General features: G+C 36.0%; 1 long non-coding RNA gene across 3 annotated transcripts; it reads left to right on the top strand.

The window, feature by feature from the left end:
- Window positions 1–992: 992 nt before the first annotated feature.
- LOC133657253 (uncharacterized) lies at window positions 993–18,058 on the top strand. Of its 3 annotated transcripts, none has more exons than XR_009827248.1 (5): window positions 993–1,095; window positions 1,172–1,262; window positions 5,747–5,833; window positions 13,047–13,281; window positions 17,774–18,058. It is a non-coding gene; the product is annotated as an uncharacterized LOC133657253 (long non-coding RNA). The 3 variants fall into 3 exon arrangements; XR_009827247.1 differs by having other exon boundaries at window positions 17,759–18,058; XR_009827246.1 differs by lacking the exons at window positions 13,047–13,281; window positions 17,774–18,058 and having other exon boundaries at window positions 5,747–6,674.
- The last annotated feature ends 1,190 nt before the right edge of the window (window positions 18,059–19,248 follow it).

Below are 19,248 nucleotides of genomic sequence, written 5' to 3'. Positions count from 1 at the left end.
AGCTACGTTGTGTAGTGAAGCATGTTTAGCTGTTCCTCGTCCTGCAGGGATGATACTTGTAAGAAACTTACTTTATTTGTCGCCATGAAGGCGAGGATTAGTGATTTAGAAGTAGCTAAAACACTGCAGACTGCCGATGGACTTTAGCCGCTAGCTAGCTAGCCATGTCTTAAAGCACCTCTTCCTGAGGGCGTTTCAGTGTTATAACTTCACCTTTATCGTTAGTTTTTAAGCCAAAATGCATCCGTTCGCCCTTTTCTGTCTACACACATTGTCTGTTTTAGAGGCGGTATAGTACCGAATATGATTAATTAGTATCGCGGTGCTATACTAATACCGGTATACCGTACAACCCTAGTCCATATTTTAGTAAAATTTTGTACACTTGGAACATAATATTCATAAAGTACATCAAACAAACATAACAAGGGGGTGATGAATCAAATGTCTATTTATTAACAAAGTCAAAACAGCAATTATCAGAACTGTTCTCATTTTTCAGCCGCCCTGCCAACACACACACTCACACACACACACTGCCACCAGAATTGTCGTGAACTCATGACAGTTTGAAATCACCAAACTCCTTAAATTTTAACAGCCAGATCGCTACAATGAAGGAATGAAAAATAAAATCCACTTTACCTTCTTGGTGAATCTTCTTTGAGTTCAGTGGAAGGTGGGGGAGGCAGTGTCGACAACGCTGTGGATACTTCCTGAATTTTTTAAACCACACATCAAGTGTCTATTATTTACTTTGTCCATGAGTGTGTCACATCCAGGTTGCCAGTTACGCACCGCCATCTTCGCCGAGCTACCGCCGCTGGTAAAGTTACTAAACATGTCCGACCTTAGTAAATCTAAAAGGCCTTGTTACGATTCTCAACTTATTAAAGTTAAGTTAAAGTTAAAATACCACTGATAGTCTCACACACACACTAGGTGTGGTGAAATTACCCTCTGCCTTTAACCCATCCCCTTGTTCCACCCCCAGGGAGGTGAGGGGAGCAGTGAGCAGCAGCGGTGGCCGCGCTCTGGAATCCTTTTGGTGTTTTAACCCCCCAATTCCAACCCTTGATGCTGAGTGCCAAGCAGGTAGGTAATGGGTCCCATTTTTATAGTCTTTGGTATGACTCGACCGGGGTTTGAACTCACAACCTACCGATCTCAGGGCGGACGCTCTAACCACCAAGATGGAGACGTTTGAAGGCGGAGAAGATTTTTTCATCTGACGCCAAACTTGCTAATTTCCTCCTTGATAGGTAAGTAAGACATTTACATTTTCTTATGACTTGTAATGAATGGAAAAGGACATGTCATATGTAAACTATGTTGTCCAATACAGTCTATGATCTTGTTTAACAAAGCTGGTATGTTTGTGCAACGAATGCTTAGTGTGATGGTACTCAGCTCCTAGTGTAATGCTTAGCATGCTAACCCAGTCAATGACACATTGACATACAGGCTAACGGGGGGAAATACAGTATATGCCCGTTAGCCTATATGTCAATGTGTATTTGAACTGACAGGGCAAAATATATTTTCGACACATAAAACTTATGTGGATATGGGTAGCGTCAGTGCCTATTTTGTTGTCAATATGCTGATACGCTGAGGAAATGGCAATGTGAAACGTATGGAGACATGATAAAATAATTCCTCATTCGTGTTTGCATATTGTGGACTACATGTACCAAGTTATATGGCAATCTGAAACGTTTGAAACAGTAGCCTATAGGCATATCTTGGTAAAAAAAAAAAAAAGTATCATCTTTAGTTTTGGGCGTACATTAGGCTGCTACTGTAAGTCTACTCTACTTATTTTTATCAGTATAACCATTGCAGGCATTGGTTGTAGTTCGTTTTAGTGAATTAGTGAAGTGAATTATATTTATATAGCGCTTTTCTCTAGTGACTCAAAGCGCTTTACATAGTGAAACCCAATATCTAAGGTCCATTTAAACCAGTGTGGGTGGCACTGGGAGCAGGTGGGTAAAGTGCCTTGCCCAAGGACACAACGGCAGAGACTAGGATGGCAGAAGCTGGGATCGAACCTGGAACCCTAAAGTTGCTGGCATGGCCACTCTACCAACCGAGCTATACCGCCCCACACTGTTACGCCGTTTTAGTCTTTGTTTTCCGATAGTACTGACAATGACCATATGATTGCCATTTGTTGTGATATTGTATGCAGGCATGACGTACTTCTTCCTGGAAATAGCTTAATTTATGTGTAAAATGTGTTGGTTAGAGATTTGCTATTGACAAAATGGTCCCAGCACCTCAACCCCTAGTAAGAGGCAGTGGAAGTTTGAAGTTCCTTGGAGTAGCCCAGTCTATCGAGCTGGATTCGGCTGCGTATCTGACAACCTCAGTCAGGGAGAGGGGTAGGGGACTACAGAATTTTGACCGTGATTGCAGTACCATTTCTGGCCAGATTATTTACATATGGCTCCTTTAATTGATTGATGTTTGCCTCACCCATTACCATGTTTTACACATGTAAAAAGAAGTTAAACTATATTGATGTAAAACAAAAACCCTCCCTTAACTCTGATCAAGTGACGACATGCATTGAGTAGCTAAGGTCAAAGGTCACAAGGCCACAATTTCGAACTTACCTAAACTGTGCGGTTTTCTTTTTAGTTCCAGCAGCAGCCTTATTGATTTAAAGTGACGGATGGCAGCTCAGGCCAAAAGAGCACACGCTTACTGACACATTTTCTTTATAATTGGGAGACTGTAAATTGTTGATGGGTGTGAATGTGAATGGTTGATTGCATGTGTCCTGTGATTGACGGGTGACCATTCCACGGTGTACCATACCAAGTCTGTCACCCAAAACCTTACCAGTGACCCTCAGCAGAACAAGCAGTGTAGAAAATATATCGTACAGATTTGACTTCCATATATTTTTATGTTCTATGACGTTTACTTCTTGTTTTCATGTGTGTCTACTAGAGATGTCCGCCTGCCAATATTATCGGCCGATAAATGCTTTAAAATGTAATATCGGAAATTATCGGTACCGGTTTCAAAAAGTAAAATTAATGACTTTTTAAAACAGCGCTATACGGAGCGGTACATATCCAGTAAAACACAGACGTAGGGCATACTTGCCAACCCTCCCGATTTTCCCGGGAGACTCCTGAATTTCAGTCCCCCTCCCGAAAATCTCCCAGGGCAACCATTCTCCCGAATTTCTCCCGATTTCCACCCGGTCAACAATATTGGGGGCGTGCCTTTTAAGGCACTGCCTTTAGCGTCCTCTACAACCTGTCGTCACGTCCGCTTTTCCTCCATACAAACAGCGTGCCGGCCTAGTCACATACTATATGCAGCTTTTACACACACTTAAGTGAATGCAAGGCATACTTGATCAACAGCCATACAACTCACACTGATAGTGTCCGTATAAACAACTTTAACACTGTTACAAATATGCGCCACACTGTGAACCCACACCAAACAAGAATGACAAACACATTTCGGGAGAACATCCGCACCCCCCCCCCCCCCCATCTTCCGAATTCGGAGGTCTCAAGGTTGGCAAGTATGCTCTAGTACAGTGGTTCTCAACCTTTTTTCAGTGATGTACCCCCTGTGAACATTTTTTTAATTCAAGTACCCCCTAATCAGAGCAAAGCATTTGTGGTTGAAAAAAAGAGATACAGAACTAAAATACAGCACTATGTCATCAGTTTCTGATTTATTAAATTGTATAACAGTGCAAAATATTGCTCATTTGTAGTGGTCTTTCTTGAACTATTTGGAAAAAAAGATATAAAAATAACTAAAAACTTGTTAAAAAATAAACAAGTGATTCAATTATAAATAAAGATTTCTACACATAGAAGTAATCATCAACTTAAAGTGCCCTCTTTGGGGATTGTAATAGAGATCCATCTGGATTCATGAACTTAATTCTAAACATTTCTTCACAAAAACATAAATCTTTAACATCAATATTTATGGAACATGTCCACAATAAAATCTAGCTGTCAACACTGAATATTGCATTGTTGCATTTCTTTTCACAGTTCTTTTTGACAGACATTTTAGTGAGGGTCAAACCATCATGGCATGGGGGAAACTCTGGGTTTATGGTAATGGATGGAAAAGCCTACTTGATTTGATGTTCAGTTTATGAACTTACATTCATATTTTGTTGAAGTATTTTTCAATAAATATATTTATAAAGGATTTTTGAATTGTTGCTATTTTTGGAATATTTAAAAAAAATCTCACGTACCCCTTGGCATACCTTCAAGTACCCCCAGGGGTACGCGTACCCCCATTTGAGAACCACTGCTCTAGTATACTCTGGACTGAAGCTGTGTGCCTTTATTGTTTCTGTAGTGGTTGTTTTGAGGCATGTTTAAAAAAATTCAAAAAATATTGTACTTTGTGAAAGTCAAAGTATAGTATTTCCCATAGTTGTAGTGGGTATCAGGATTATCTCAGGCAGAGCATGTCCCAAATTCCAAGCTGCTGTTTTGAGGCATGTTAAAAAAAATAATGCACTTTGTGGCTTCAATAATAAATAGGGCAGTGCCATGTTGGCACTTTTTTTCATAACTGGAGTTGAAGTTGTTCTCCTATTTTGGAAAACCTTGTTCTTGATTGATTGATACTTGTATTAATAGATTGCACAGTACAGTACATATTCCGTACAACTGACCACTAAATGGTAACACCCAAATAAGTTTTTCAACTTGTTTGTCCATGTTAATCAATTCATGGTAAAGTTACATTGTTTAATGCATCCAGCAGGGCATCACAACAAAATTAGGCATAATAATGTGTTAATTCCACGACTGTATATATCGGTATCGGTTGATATCGGAATCGGTAATTAAGAGTTGGACAATATCGGATATCCGCAAAAAAGCCATTATCGGACATCTCTAGTGTCTACCTAATTTTTCACCACTGCAACCCATACATTTTCTCATTGTGGCATGAATAAAGTCTATCCTATCATATTCCATCTCTGGTTAATTTTATTTTGTCAGACAGTTTATAGTAAGACAAGATGTTTGTGTCTTTTTGTGAGAGAGGAGCCAGGGTATAAACACATTCAGTGAACATTTGGCACAGTTTGTGCTGAAACTGAAGCTGGTCTCGGGGGATTTGATTGGTCGTCCGGCTGTTGTTGTTCCTGCCTATGAACAATACACTGTGTCATCAGGTCAAATGAGGTAGCATGGGAGGGGGTTAATGCCTGACCAACGTTTGCAGAAGGAAAATAAATCTGGGCATGTTTAAAAGTTAGGCAAGAGGTACAAACAAAGCCAAGCCATGACAGTGAACTGACCCGTGTTGGCTCCAAGGAGCAGTATAATATTTGGACAGGGATGGTGTAATATTGTGAAAATTCTTGTAGGATACAAGCACACCGTCACTTTTGGTTATCATGAATAATGATCCTTTTCATCTGAATGAAGGCATGCTGTTAGAATAAGAAGGTGGACGTGGGTCAAAGTAAAACCCCTAAAATTGTGAGGACTATCTGGATGATGTACCGAGGACCTATTTAACTAATATTAAGTGAAAGACCAGGGTGGGAAGGTCATTTCAAATATCAATAGTATCTATAACAAAGTTGTATCAACATTAGATCGATACATGCTGGATAAAATCAATATTTGTTACTCTTTATTATCAACAATAGAAGTGGGTTTTGTTGTTCATGGACATGGGAATCTTTCAAAGACTCATGATTCAATTAGATTCCGATTTTTAGGCTGATGATGCGGTCACGCTTGGGACGCATGGTGATGCGTGGGTCGTTCTCCCAAGATGCAGACTGAACTACGGATGCAAAGTGCAGGTAAGGAAATGATTTAATGTCCATAAATCAGACAGGATACAAACAAAAGCAACGCGTGCTGAATGCACGGAGAGCAAAGCTCAAGCTTAGCAAAAGGAAAGCAAGAATAGGAATGTCACGACGTGGACTATGGACGGGTTTGTTTTCCCGAGATGCAAAAGAACTGGACCGGACATGGCGTGAAGGTAAAGACATGATTTTAATTCTAACAAAAAGGGTGAACAAAAAGCGTGCACAAGGCGGAGACACAACTTGACTAATGAAACAAAAACTAGCACTTAGGCAGACTATGGGCAAGAAACAAAAACACTTACTGTGACATGAAACGATCAGCATGAACTATGGTAGCATGGGTAACAGAAGTAAATCATGGCATGAAGTGAGCAGAGGTAATGCCGCCAGAACGACCAACTGAAAATGACTGGCTTAAATAGTAGTGACAAGATTAACACAGGTGCGTGAGTACAAAACGTGAAACAGGTGAAACTAATAAGTTGTCATGGAAACAAAACAAACAAGAGTGCACAAACCGGAACTAAAAAGAGTCCAAAAACCAAACAGAACATAGCCAAACAAAACATGATCAAAAGACATGACAAGGAATTGAAAAGGTAACGCCATAACTAGGGATGATGTTTGATAAGAAATTATCGAGTTCGAGTCTATTATCGAATCCTCTTATCGAACCGATTCCTTATCGATTCTCTTATCGAGTCCAGATAGGTTGTTGTATATGGAAAAAAACACACAATATTTGGTTTAACAAAAGCTCACTTTTATTATATAAGAAAACAATTTAATCTAATAAATAAATAAATATTGACTGTTACCCCCCTAAAAAAAAAAAAAAAAAAAAAACATTGACTGTTGTTACCCAAAGTATATTAAGTGGGATTTTTCAGAAAAACAAATATATACAGTAACACAAAAACAACCTGTCTCTGTGATCACTATAGGTGTATAAATAATAATATAGTGTTAAATAAAATCAGTCCCTTGGGCACAAAACTGGAAATAATACAGCTCTCCAAAAAGTGCAATTCTGCTGCTATTTGACATAACTGTTTATGATGCTTTGACATTTTTGCACTTTAAAGAAAGAAAGAAAATTCTATGAAGAGAAAAGTTGTTTGCAAATGTGGTTACAATGCTAAAAAATGAAAAGTTAAAGCTAAAAAAAGAAATACACTTTATTGAGTTAACATTATTTCTTTATAGGGGGAAAGATGTTATGAGCTAGGGAATATAACAACTACACTACCCTTCATGCAACGGGAGTGACGAGCATGCGCGGTAGCCCCGAAAAGTGTTGTTGCATGTCGTCACCCGTGAAAGTAAACGTCAAGAACTCAGCCAACACGCCTCGTCTGCATTATTTATAATTAGACAGACAACACATATACAGTGTGAAAAACAAAAGTTAAAAAAGGGAGATGTGTTGTATATATATGTATGTGCTGCGGTTGCTTTAAGAACGTTGCGCCACCTGCCGTAAAGGTGGTGCGTTGCTAGCCTGGTTGCTTTGTTTCCGGTGGGTCGTAAAAGTGTTCTTCGTGAGTTTGTACCCTGCTCAAATCTCTCAGTAAAGTTATTCATTGGATTATACCTTTTGTTTTGAACTTTATTACACCTTGGAGCGCTTTTTCCCGTCCATTGTTTTCCTGCTTTCGCTATCTGCGCCTAATAACTGAGCTAAGTGACTGATTTATTGTGATGTCACACGGAGCATTTCTGGTCGAGACGGGATTCGTTCCGAGGGATTCGAATAAAGAACCAACTCTTTTCTTTACTACAGTGGTCTTGATAACGGGTGCCGGTTCTCAAAAAGGGATTCGAGTCCGAGGACTCGGTTATTTTCTTATCGAACAACCGGGAAAACCGGTTTCGAGTATCATCCCTAGCCATAACGTGTTGCATGGAAGTAAATAAGAAAGCCATTCAGTATGTGGCGAAAAACAGGAATAAGTAGCTCTCTGATTAGTGCCTGGCAGCAGGTGAGCGTGCTGAACACTAATCAAAGGCAGGTGAATCCAATCTACACACATGGCAACCAAACACATACCCAGGGGTGCTCAAAACAGGAACTGAGGGAGTCAAAGACTAAACGAAACATGATCCGGGCAACGGATCATGACAGATTTGATTCTTGCAATTTTTTATTTGGTATCCAAATTAAAACAACACCTTTTCAAAACGGGTTACAAAAGCTCCTCTTGGCTCCTGACAGATGATGTCAAGGTCTGTGTTTGTATGCAGAGCCGTCAGGCAAGTGCAGAAAGGAAGCCCCTTTTTTTAGGAAAAATGCAGGTAACAAAAACCATAGATGTGCAGCTGAGAGGTGCACAAAAAGCAAACGTGTATGAAGAGCAATGCAGGCAAGGCAAAATGATTATGAGGACAAGGCTTACATTAGAAGCATCCTGATTGTCAATCAGGCACAGGTGAGAGAGCCAGCACTCAGACCAGAGGAGTGGTGGTAAATGGAGGAAAACAGAAAGTGCAAGGAAATAATACAAAATACAAGAAACTAATAACTGTCCAATAGATCATGACAGATGGCCTAAAAACGTCTTTTAAAAAGCAATTATTGAATATTTTGAGTCAATTCAGAATTAAAATCGCAATTCAAATGTAAATAAAAAATGTTCTCCCACCCATAGTTGTTTATATTGGTAAATGTATATATGTGTGTGTGTGTTTGTGTATGTATATATACTGTATATATCAGGGGTCGGCAACCCAAAATGTTGAAAGAGCCATATTGGACCAAAAATACAAAAACAAATCTGTCTGGAGCCGCAAAAAATTAAAAGCCATATTACATACAGATGAGATGAGATATAAATTGAATTAAGATGACTTAAAGGAAGCTAAATTACCTCATATATAGCTACAAATAAGGCATAATGATGCAATATGTACATATAGCTAGCCTAAATAGCATGTTAGCATCGATTAGCTTGCAGTCATGCAGTGACCAAATATGTCTGATTAGCACTCCACACAAGTCAATAACATCAACAAAACTCACCTTTGTGCATTCATGCACAACGTTAAAAGTTTGGTGGACAAAATGAGACAGAAATAGAAGTGGCATAAAACACGTCCTAGAAAGTCGGAGAAAGTTATACATGTAAACAAACTAAGGTGAGTTCAAGGACCGCCAAAATTAGTAGGACAAAACGGCGCTCGCCAAATACTCGAATCAGTGAAGCATGTTTAATATAAACAGTGTGCTTTATAATAATTAGGGAGGTTTGTGTCATCTTTGTCCTCCTACAGTAACCATATTAAAACAAAAAATATATTTTTTTCCCATCATCTTTTTCCATTTTTCATACATTTTTGAAAAAGCTCCAGAGAGCCACCAGGGCGGCGCTAAAGAGCCGCATGCGGCTCTAGAGCCGCGGGTTGCCGACCCCTGGTATATATATATATATATATATATATATATATAGGTATGTATGTATGTATGTATATATATATATATATATATATATATATATATATATATATATATATATATATATATATATATATATATATATATATATATATATATATATATATATATACAGGGGCGCCGCTAGGGATTTTGGGCCCCATGAAAAGAATCTTTACAGGGCCCCCAACACAGCGGCAACATTATAATTTCATCATCATTAGGGGCCTCTCTGGGCCCCCCTCCATCATGGGCCCCTAGAATCCGTCCCCTTTACCCCCCCCCCCCTTTTCGGCGCCCCTGTATATATATATATATATATATATATATATATATATTAGGGCTGTGAATCTTGGGGTCACGATTCGATTCAAAAACGATTTTTTCTCGATTCAAAACGATTCTCTATTCATTCAATACATAGGATTTCAGCAGGATCTACCCCAGTCTGCTGACATGCAAGCACAGTAGATTTTTGTAAAAAGCTTTTATAAGTGTAAAGGACAATGTTTTATCAACTGATTGCAATAATGTAAATTTGTTTAACTATTAAATTAACCAAATATATGACTTATTTTATCTTTGTGAAAAAATTGGACACCGTGTGTTGTCAAGCTTATGAGATGGGATGGAAGTGTAAGCCACTGTGACACTATTGTTCTTTTTTTTATTTTATTTTTTTTATAAATGTCTAATGATAATGTCAATGAGGGATTTTTAATCACTGCTATGTTGAAATTGTTACTAATATTGATACTGTTGTTGATCATATTTATTTTTGTTTCACTACTTTTGGTTTGTTCTGTGTCGTGTTTGTGTCTCCTCTCAATTTTTGCAACTCAACTCAAGTTTTTGCAACTCAACGCTAAGAAAACGGAAATGCTGATTATCGGTCCTGCTCAACACCGACATCTATTTAATAATTCCACCTTAACATTTGACAACCAAACAATTACACAAGGCGACTCGGTAAAGAATCTAGGTATTATCTTCGACCCAACTCTCTCGTTTGAGTCACACATTAAGAGTGTTACTAAAACGGCCTTCTTTCATCTCCGTAATATCGCTAAAATTCGTTCCATTTTGTCCACAAGCGACGCTGAGATCATTATCCATGCGTTTGTTACATCTCGTCTCGATTACTGTAACGTATTATTTTCGGGCCTCCCTATGTCTAGCATTAAAAGATTACGGTTGGTACAAAATGCGGCTGCTAGACTTTTGACAAAAACAAGAAAGTTTGATCATATTACGCCTATACTGGCTCACCTGCACTGGCTTCCTGTGCACTTAAGATGCGACTTTAAGGTTTTACTACTTACGTATAAAATACTACACGGTCAAGCTCCTGCCTATCTTGCCGATTGTATTGTACTATATGTCCCGACAAGAAATCTGCGTTCAAAGAACTCCGGCTTATTAGTGATTCCCAGAGCCCAAAAAAAGTCTGCGGGCTATAGAGCGTTTTCTATTCGGGCTCCAATACTATGGAATGCCCACCCGGTAAAAGTTAGAGATGCTACCTCAGTAGTAGCATTTAAGTCCCATCTTAAAACTCATTTGTATACTCTAGACTTTAAATAGACTCCCTTTTTAAACCAGTTGATCTGCCGTTTCTTTTCTTTTCTCCTCTGCTCCCCTCTCCCTTATGGAGGGGGAGTTGCACAAGTCCGGTGGCCACGGATGAAGTGCTGGTTGTCCAGAGTCGGGACCCGGGGTGGACCGCTAGCCTGTGCATCAGTTGGGGACATCTCTGCGCTGCTGACCCGTCTCCGCTCGGGATGGTTCCTGCTGGCCCCACTATGGACTGGACTTTCGCTGATGTGTTGGATCCGCTGTGGACTGGACTTTCACAATATTATGTCAGACCCACTCGACATCCATTGCTTTCGGTCTCCCCCAGAGGGTGGGGGGGGGTTACCCACATATGCGGTCCTCTCCAAGGTTTCTCATAGTCATTCACATTGACGTCCCACTGGGGTGAATTTTCCTTGCCCGTATGTGGGCTCTGTACCGAGGATGTCGTTGTGGCTTGTACAGCCCTTTGAGACACTTGTGATTCAGGGCTATATAAATAAACATTGATTGATTGATTGAATTGCTCTGTTTATTGCAGTTCTGAGTGTTGCTGGGTCGGGTTTGGTTTTGGAATCGGATTGCATTGTTATGGTATTGCTTTGTATTATTTTGTTGGATTGATTAATAAAAAAATAAATTAAAAAAATAAGAAAAAGAAAAATACAATTAAATAAAAATAAAAATCGATTTTTGAAAAATGAGACTCGATACTGAATCGTGCAACGTGAGAATCGCGATTTGAATTCGAATCGATTTTTTCCCACACCCCTAATATATACACTACCGTTCAAAAGTTTGGGGTCACCCAAACAATTTTTTTGGAATAGCCTTCATTTCTAAGAACAAGAATAGACTGTCGAGTTTCAGATGAAAGTTCTCTTTTTCTGGCCATTTTGAGCGTTTAATTGACCCCACAAATGTGATGCTCCAGAAACTCAATCTGCTCAAAGGAAGGTCAGTTTTGTAGCTTCTGTAACGAGCTAAACTGTCTTCAGATGTGTGAACATGATTGCACAAGGGTTTTCTAATCATCAATTAGCCTTCTGAGCCAATGAGAAAACACATTGTACCATTAGAACACTGGAGTGATAGTTGCTGGAAATGGGCCTCTATACACCTATGTAGATATTGCCCCAAAAACCAGACATTTGCAGCTAGAATAGTCATTTACCACATTAGCAATGTATAGAGTGTATTTCTTTAAAGTTAAGACTAGTTTAAAGTTATCTTCATTGAAAAGTACAGTGCTTTTCCTTCAAATATAAGGACATTTCAATGTGACCCCAAACTTTTGAACGGTAGTGTATATATACAGTATATATATATATATATATATATATATATATATATATATATATATATATATATATATATATATATATATATATATATATACACGTGTATATATATATATATATATATATATATATATATATATATATATATATATATATATATATATATATATATATATATACAGTATATATGCATATGTTATAGTAAATTATTCAAAAATAGTTTGTTTAACAAAAACTTTAATTTTCTGTATATATACAGTATATATATATATATATATATATATATATATATATATATATATACACGTGTATATATATATATATATATATATATATATATATATATATATATATATATATATATATATATATATATATATATATATATATATATATATATACAGTATATATGCATATGTTATAGTAAATTATTCAAAAATAGTTTGTTTAACAAAAACTTTAATTTTCTGTTTTATTCTGATGATCACCAATCTAAAATGCCAAATCACAAAATCATTCAATTATTTTGAAAAAATTCAATAAAAAGTATTAATATCGATATCTGTAAAATGTATTCCTTACCTGTGACTGATTGGCAATCAGGGCACACATATTCCTGGTTGCCAACCTGGATGCTTTATATCATTGCGTAATTTACATCATTGTTTTGTTTCGGTTGTTTTTAAACTTCCATGCTGCATAGCTTCCCCTATGCTCGCTGTGTCTATTTTGCCTTTTTGTACACTACGCTGCTACACATTATTTTTTTCATTAAATACGTTTCACCTGCGCTTTGCCAGCCGTCTCTGCATTCTGGGGTCAAGACCAGTGCAACAGTGACACGTTACAAGCTCTGCTACACCAAAGCTTAACAAATTCCTTGTTTTCTTTTTAGGATGCCACAATATAGGGGTACCAACGATGGCTAAGAGGAAACGTGTGACGATAACCATAGAACAGGAAACAGAACTTATTGCAATGCAGGAAAGTGCCTTATAAGACATCAATAAATCAGCCATAAAACAATTATGGATTGTACAATCCAAAGCCAAGCTGTGTTTTTTAGGGACAAGACTCACCTCCCAGGCACACAAAGTAATGCATCCCGCCGTCCGTCGTCACATGAAAGGGTGAGTACTTTTATTTATACTATACACTTATGAATGTCAGAATGTCAACTTGAATATTGCTGCACAGACAACCGTTTTATCATGGTGACCATTTTTTCTATAGACAAAAATTGTGTCATGGTATAGAATACAAAACAGTTGTGTTACATTTGATCTTTCTCTGGCTGAGGTCTTGTTCAGATTACATACTACAATCAATATTTATAGGCCAATTAAATTTGGGTTGCAAAGGTCGCATGTGATTGTGTGATTTAAAGTCTTCACATTAAAGCTACTTTTCTTTACATATTTAACATTTGACTTCAAATGCACCCGAAATTCCATTCAGGAGATTGTGCAAGAATATTTTTTAAGCGCTCCTGCCAAATGTCGTTCATTGGTATTGCTCACTCTTTGGCAACAACCTCATCCAAAGCCTGTTTGAAGTAAATCGTCAAGAAATAAATGATTCTCATCCTTCCCCGAACTATTTTATTTTCTAACGTGTGTCTCTGTCACCTGTTTGCCGTATTTCAAACAGCCAAGGTGCCAGACTTGAGCTCCCCAGTCCTACCAAAACTATTTTTTTAATCCTATGTTGTAGGTGAAAACGCTTCAAAAGCCTCCTTGGTGAGATCACAGCTTGGAGGAGACACATGGAATCCGCGGTTGTTTGTCAAACTTTAAGTGACAGCACTTCACATCTTTGCAGCGTGTGCATGTGGATCTGCGACTTGGTTCACGTTTGCTAAATGATCTTATGGAAACACAGATTGCAACCTCTGCGGAGGTTGCAATATATATATATATATATATATATATATATATATATATATATATATATATATATATATATATATATATATATATATATATATATATATATATATATATATATATATATATATATATATATGTGTGTGTATATATATATATATACATACATATATATATATATATATATATATATATATATATATATATATATATATATACGTATATATATATATATATATATATATATATGTGTGTATATATATATATATATATATATATATATATATATATATATATATATATATATATATATATATATATATATATACAAACCCCGTTTCTATATGAGTTGGGAAATTGTGTTAGATGTAAATATAAACAGAATACGATGATTTGCAAATCATTTTCAACCCATATTCAGTTGAATATACTACAAAGACAACATATTTGATTTTCAAACTGATAAACATTTTTTTTTTTTTGCAAGTAATCATTAACTTTAGAATTTGATGCCAGCAACACGTGACAAAGAAGTTGGGAAAGGTGGCAATAAATACTGATAAAGTTGAGGAATGTTCATCAAACACTTATTTGGAACATCCCACAGGTGAACAGGCAAATTGGGAACAGGTGGGTGCCATGATTGGGTATAAAAGTAGATTCCATGAAATGCTCAGTCATTCACAAACAAGGATGGGGCGAGTGTCACTACTTTGTCAACAAATGCGTGAGCAAATTGTTGAACAGTTTAAGAAAAACCTTTCTCAACCAGCTATTGCAAGGAATTTAGGGATTTCACCATCTACGGTCCGTAATATCATCAAAGGGTTCAGAGAATCTGGAGAAATCCCTGCACGTAAGCAGCTAAGCCTGTGACCTTCGATCCCTCAGGCTGTACTGCATCAACAAGCAACATCAGTGTGTAAAGGATATCACCACATGGGCTCAGGAACACTTCAGAAACCCACTGTCAGTAACTACAGTTGGTCGCTACATCTGTAAGTGCAAGTTAAAACTCTCCTATGCAAGGCGAAAACCGTTTATCAACAACACCCAGAAACGCCATTGGCTTCGCTGGGCCTGAGCTCATCTAAGATGGACTGATACAAAGTGGAAAAGTGTTCTGTGGTCTGACGAGTCCACATTTCAAATTGTTTTTGGAAACTGTGGATGTTGTGTCCTCCGGACCAAAGAGGAAAAGAACCACCCGGAATGTTATAGGCGCAAAGTTGAAAAGCCAGCATCTGTGATGGTATGGGGGTATATTAGTGCCCAAGACATGGGTAACTTACACATCTGTGAAGGCGCCATTAATGCTGAAAGGTACATACCGGTTTTGGAGCAACATATGTTGCCATCCAAGCAACGTTACCATGGACGCCCCTGCTTATTTCAGCAAGACAATGCCAAGCCACGTGTTACATCAACGTGGCTTCATAGTAAAAGAGTGCGGGTACTAGACTGGCCTGTCTGTAGTCCAGACCTGTCTCCCATTGAAAATGTGTGGTGCATTATGAAGCCTAAAATACCACAACGGAGACCCCCGGACTGTTGAACAACTTAAGCTGTACATCGAGCAAGAATGGGAAAGAATTCTACCTGAGAAGCTTAAAAAATGTGTCTCCTCAGTTCCCAAACGTTTACTGAGTGTTGTTAAAAGGAAAGGCCATGTAACACAGTGGTGAACATGCCCTTTCCCAACTTCTTTGTCACGTGTTGCAGCCATTAAATTTTAAGTTAATTATTATTTGCAAAAAAAAATAAAGTTTATGAGTTTGAACATCAAATATCTTGTGCATTCAATTGAATATGGGTTGAAAAGGATTTGCAAATCATTGTATTCCGTTTATATTTACATCCAACACAATTTCCCAACAATATATATATATATATATATATATATATATATATATATATATATATATATATATATATATATATATATATATATATATATATATATATATATATATATATATATATATAATTTATTTTGAATAATTATTTACTATCTGTTTATACTATCTTATTTAATTTCTGATTATTATTATTATTTATTAATTTTTTATTTATTTATTTAATTGAGAGAAAAAAAGATTACTCCCTATATATATATATATATATATATATATATATATATATATATATATATATATATATATATATATTTTTTTTTTTTTTATTTTTTTTTTGAATAATTATTTACTATCTGTTTATATTATTATATTTTATTTCGGATTATTATTAGTAATTCATTATTTTTATTTTTTTATTTTTTATTTAATTGATTGATATTATTATTACTTCGTTTTGTTTTCTTGCTGTTTTTTTCTTTTTGGGGGGGGTGGTATCGTTGAGATGTAAACAAAAAATATTTTGACATTTAGGGCAGACAATAGATACAGTAAATGATGTATGCAAATATGATGTAATGGATAGGAATGTCTGATGCTGGATGTCAATAAAAATTGAATGAAAAAAAATTAAAAATTACTAGTTAGAACCTGATCATTTCCATGTGTTTATCTGTATGTCAAGCTACTTGTAAACTAGAACTTGCTCCAAGTAAAAAGCTCATTCTACTTAAAAATATGGTACTGTTGAAGGTCGATAAATTGCTTAATTTATTGTCATTGCAAATAAATACAACACAATTTAATTTGTGATACAAAGTACATAAAATCAATAAGTACTAATAAAATAAATTATATTCCATACATACTTCACATCCACGCTACACACATGCATCCAAGCAAATAGAGTCTAAAATTATGCAGTCATTACAAAATAATTTTCTGTATTAAAAAATATATTCCACAAACTTAAATATTTTTAGTACATTGTTTAGTTTGGTAATAGCTTCAGAATAAAAATTATGTAATAAGAACTTTTGCTCTCTTTGAGCTGCTAAATTCACAGTAAAGAAATCGATGTTGTGGAAGTCCTGTGCTGCGTTGCATTTGTTGAGAGCAAGAAGGTTGAACAGGTGGTGCAGCTGGGTATGATGTGTTCTCCAGGATATAGTGTCTGTTTTTTTGCAGACAGCAGGAAGTAAACATGGATTTAAGGGTAGGATATCGGGTCGAGTTTGTTACTTTTTCCAGCAGATTGTATTAGCCTTTGTATGGCCTTTTTGTGTTCTGAAAAGCTGCTGTCATCCCAAACTAGGAGGCCTTAAGTCAGGACACTTGGGACAGAAGAATTGCAAAAGGACAGAAGCAGAACAGGCAAATTATCCTAATTACCTAACGTATTTACAATAAACCCAAGGGCATTGAGTGTATTTTGTTGAATTTCCTGGTCAGTTTGTTGATTCATTGTAAAGGGGGCACAACTTTGGAACTCCCCATACCACTAATTTAAAATAGGAGACCAACAGCTAACAATTGCTAAAATAAAAACAGCTGTGTTCACTTGAATTGTCTTAATTGGCTGATTGCTTCACCTAGCCTATTGTTGCTTAAGTATATTTTTGATCTAAAAAAAAAAAAAGGCCTTTCTTTTTTTATTGTAATGTTATTGCACTGTGTTCTCTTTAATTCCATTCTTTTTATTCTGGTTACTGAATGTGAAGTACTTTTTTCTCATGCATAACCAGTGTTACATATTTCTTCATCCAACTCATCACTACTGTTTTGTATTTGCGGTGATTCCAACTTGTTCAAAGACAAAAAAAAATAAACTGTCCGTACTTGATTTTCTCCCCCCATCTCCTAAATAGAATGCACATTTTCAGTGATGCAGGCTCACCATCCTTGAGACGGAACCCATGGTATCATATCATGGCCATGTCCGGCCCCGATGGCCCCTCTGCAGGGCTCCAAGAATGAGATGTAATATCAGCGCTTCTTTCTCTTAACGCCACAGAGGGAAGCCTTGGCGAGAAGCTGACAATCTCCAGACGCAAAACGCTGCTTGCAAGCTAAGTGGAAACATCCAAAATTGTATCAGACTTTTGTATCAGTTTCTCTTCTTTTATACAGTCTTACATTGCAGACATAGGAAGAATTCTCTTTTTCATTTGTGGGTTTACAATATACTGTATATATATATATATATATATATATATATATATATATATATATATATATATATATATATATATATATATATATATATATATATATGTATATACACTACCGTTCAAAAGTTTGGAGTCACCCAAACAATTTTGTGGAATAGCCTTCATTTCTAAGAACAAGAATAGACTGTCGAGTTTCAGATGAAAGTTCTCTTTTTCTGGCCATTTTGAGCGTTTAATTGACCCCACAAATGTGATGCTCCAGAAACTCAATCTGCTCAAAGGAAGGTCAGTTTTGTAGCTTCTGTAACGAGCTAAACTGTTTTCACATGTGTGAACATGATTGCAGAAGGGTTTTCTAAACATCAATTAGCCTTCTGAGCCAATGAGCAAACACATTGTACCATTAGAACACTGGAGTGATAGTTGCTGGAAATGGACCTCTATACACCTATGTAGATATTGCACCAAAAACCAGACATTTGCAGCTAGAATAGTCATTTACCACATTAGCAATGTATAGAGTGTATTTCTTTAAAGTTAAGACTAGTTTAAAGTTATCTTCATCAAAAAGTACAGTGCTTTTCCTTCAAAAACAAGGACATTTCAATGTGACCCCAAACTTTTGAACGGTAGTGTATATATATATATATATATATATATATACATATATATATATATATATATATATATATATATATATATATATATATATATATATATATATATATATATATATGTATATATATATATATATGTATATGTATATATATATATATATATATATATACATATATATATATATATGTATATATATATATATATATGTATATATATATATATATATATATATATATATATATATATATATATATGTATGTATGTGTATATATTTCAAATTTGAACAACAAAAAACGGCACAAATGTCAAGAACATAAATTTGGTTTAATTTTGTAAATTAAAGGTATATACGTCTTTGTTCAGGCTACTCGGTACAATTTGGCTATATCAGCAAAGCCTGTGTTTTTACATAATGATTTTCATCCTCCCTCCGGATGCACTTTGCTCACCATGTTTATCGTGTGTTAGCATTCAAAGTCGTATTCCTAGGAGTGGTTAATGTCTTTTTACACTTGTATTTATTTTACGGCTGTCAAAAATGATGAATTAACATGTGTGATTAATCACAA

This window comes from Entelurus aequoreus, linkage group LG09 (assembly GCF_033978785.1).
Source record: "Entelurus aequoreus isolate RoL-2023_Sb linkage group LG09, RoL_Eaeq_v1.1, whole genome shotgun sequence".
Taxonomy (NCBI): Eukaryota; Metazoa; Chordata; class Actinopteri; order Syngnathiformes; family Syngnathidae; genus Entelurus; species Entelurus aequoreus.
Note: the sequence above shows the minus strand (reverse complement) of the source record. Positions and strands in the feature narration are given on the sequence as shown.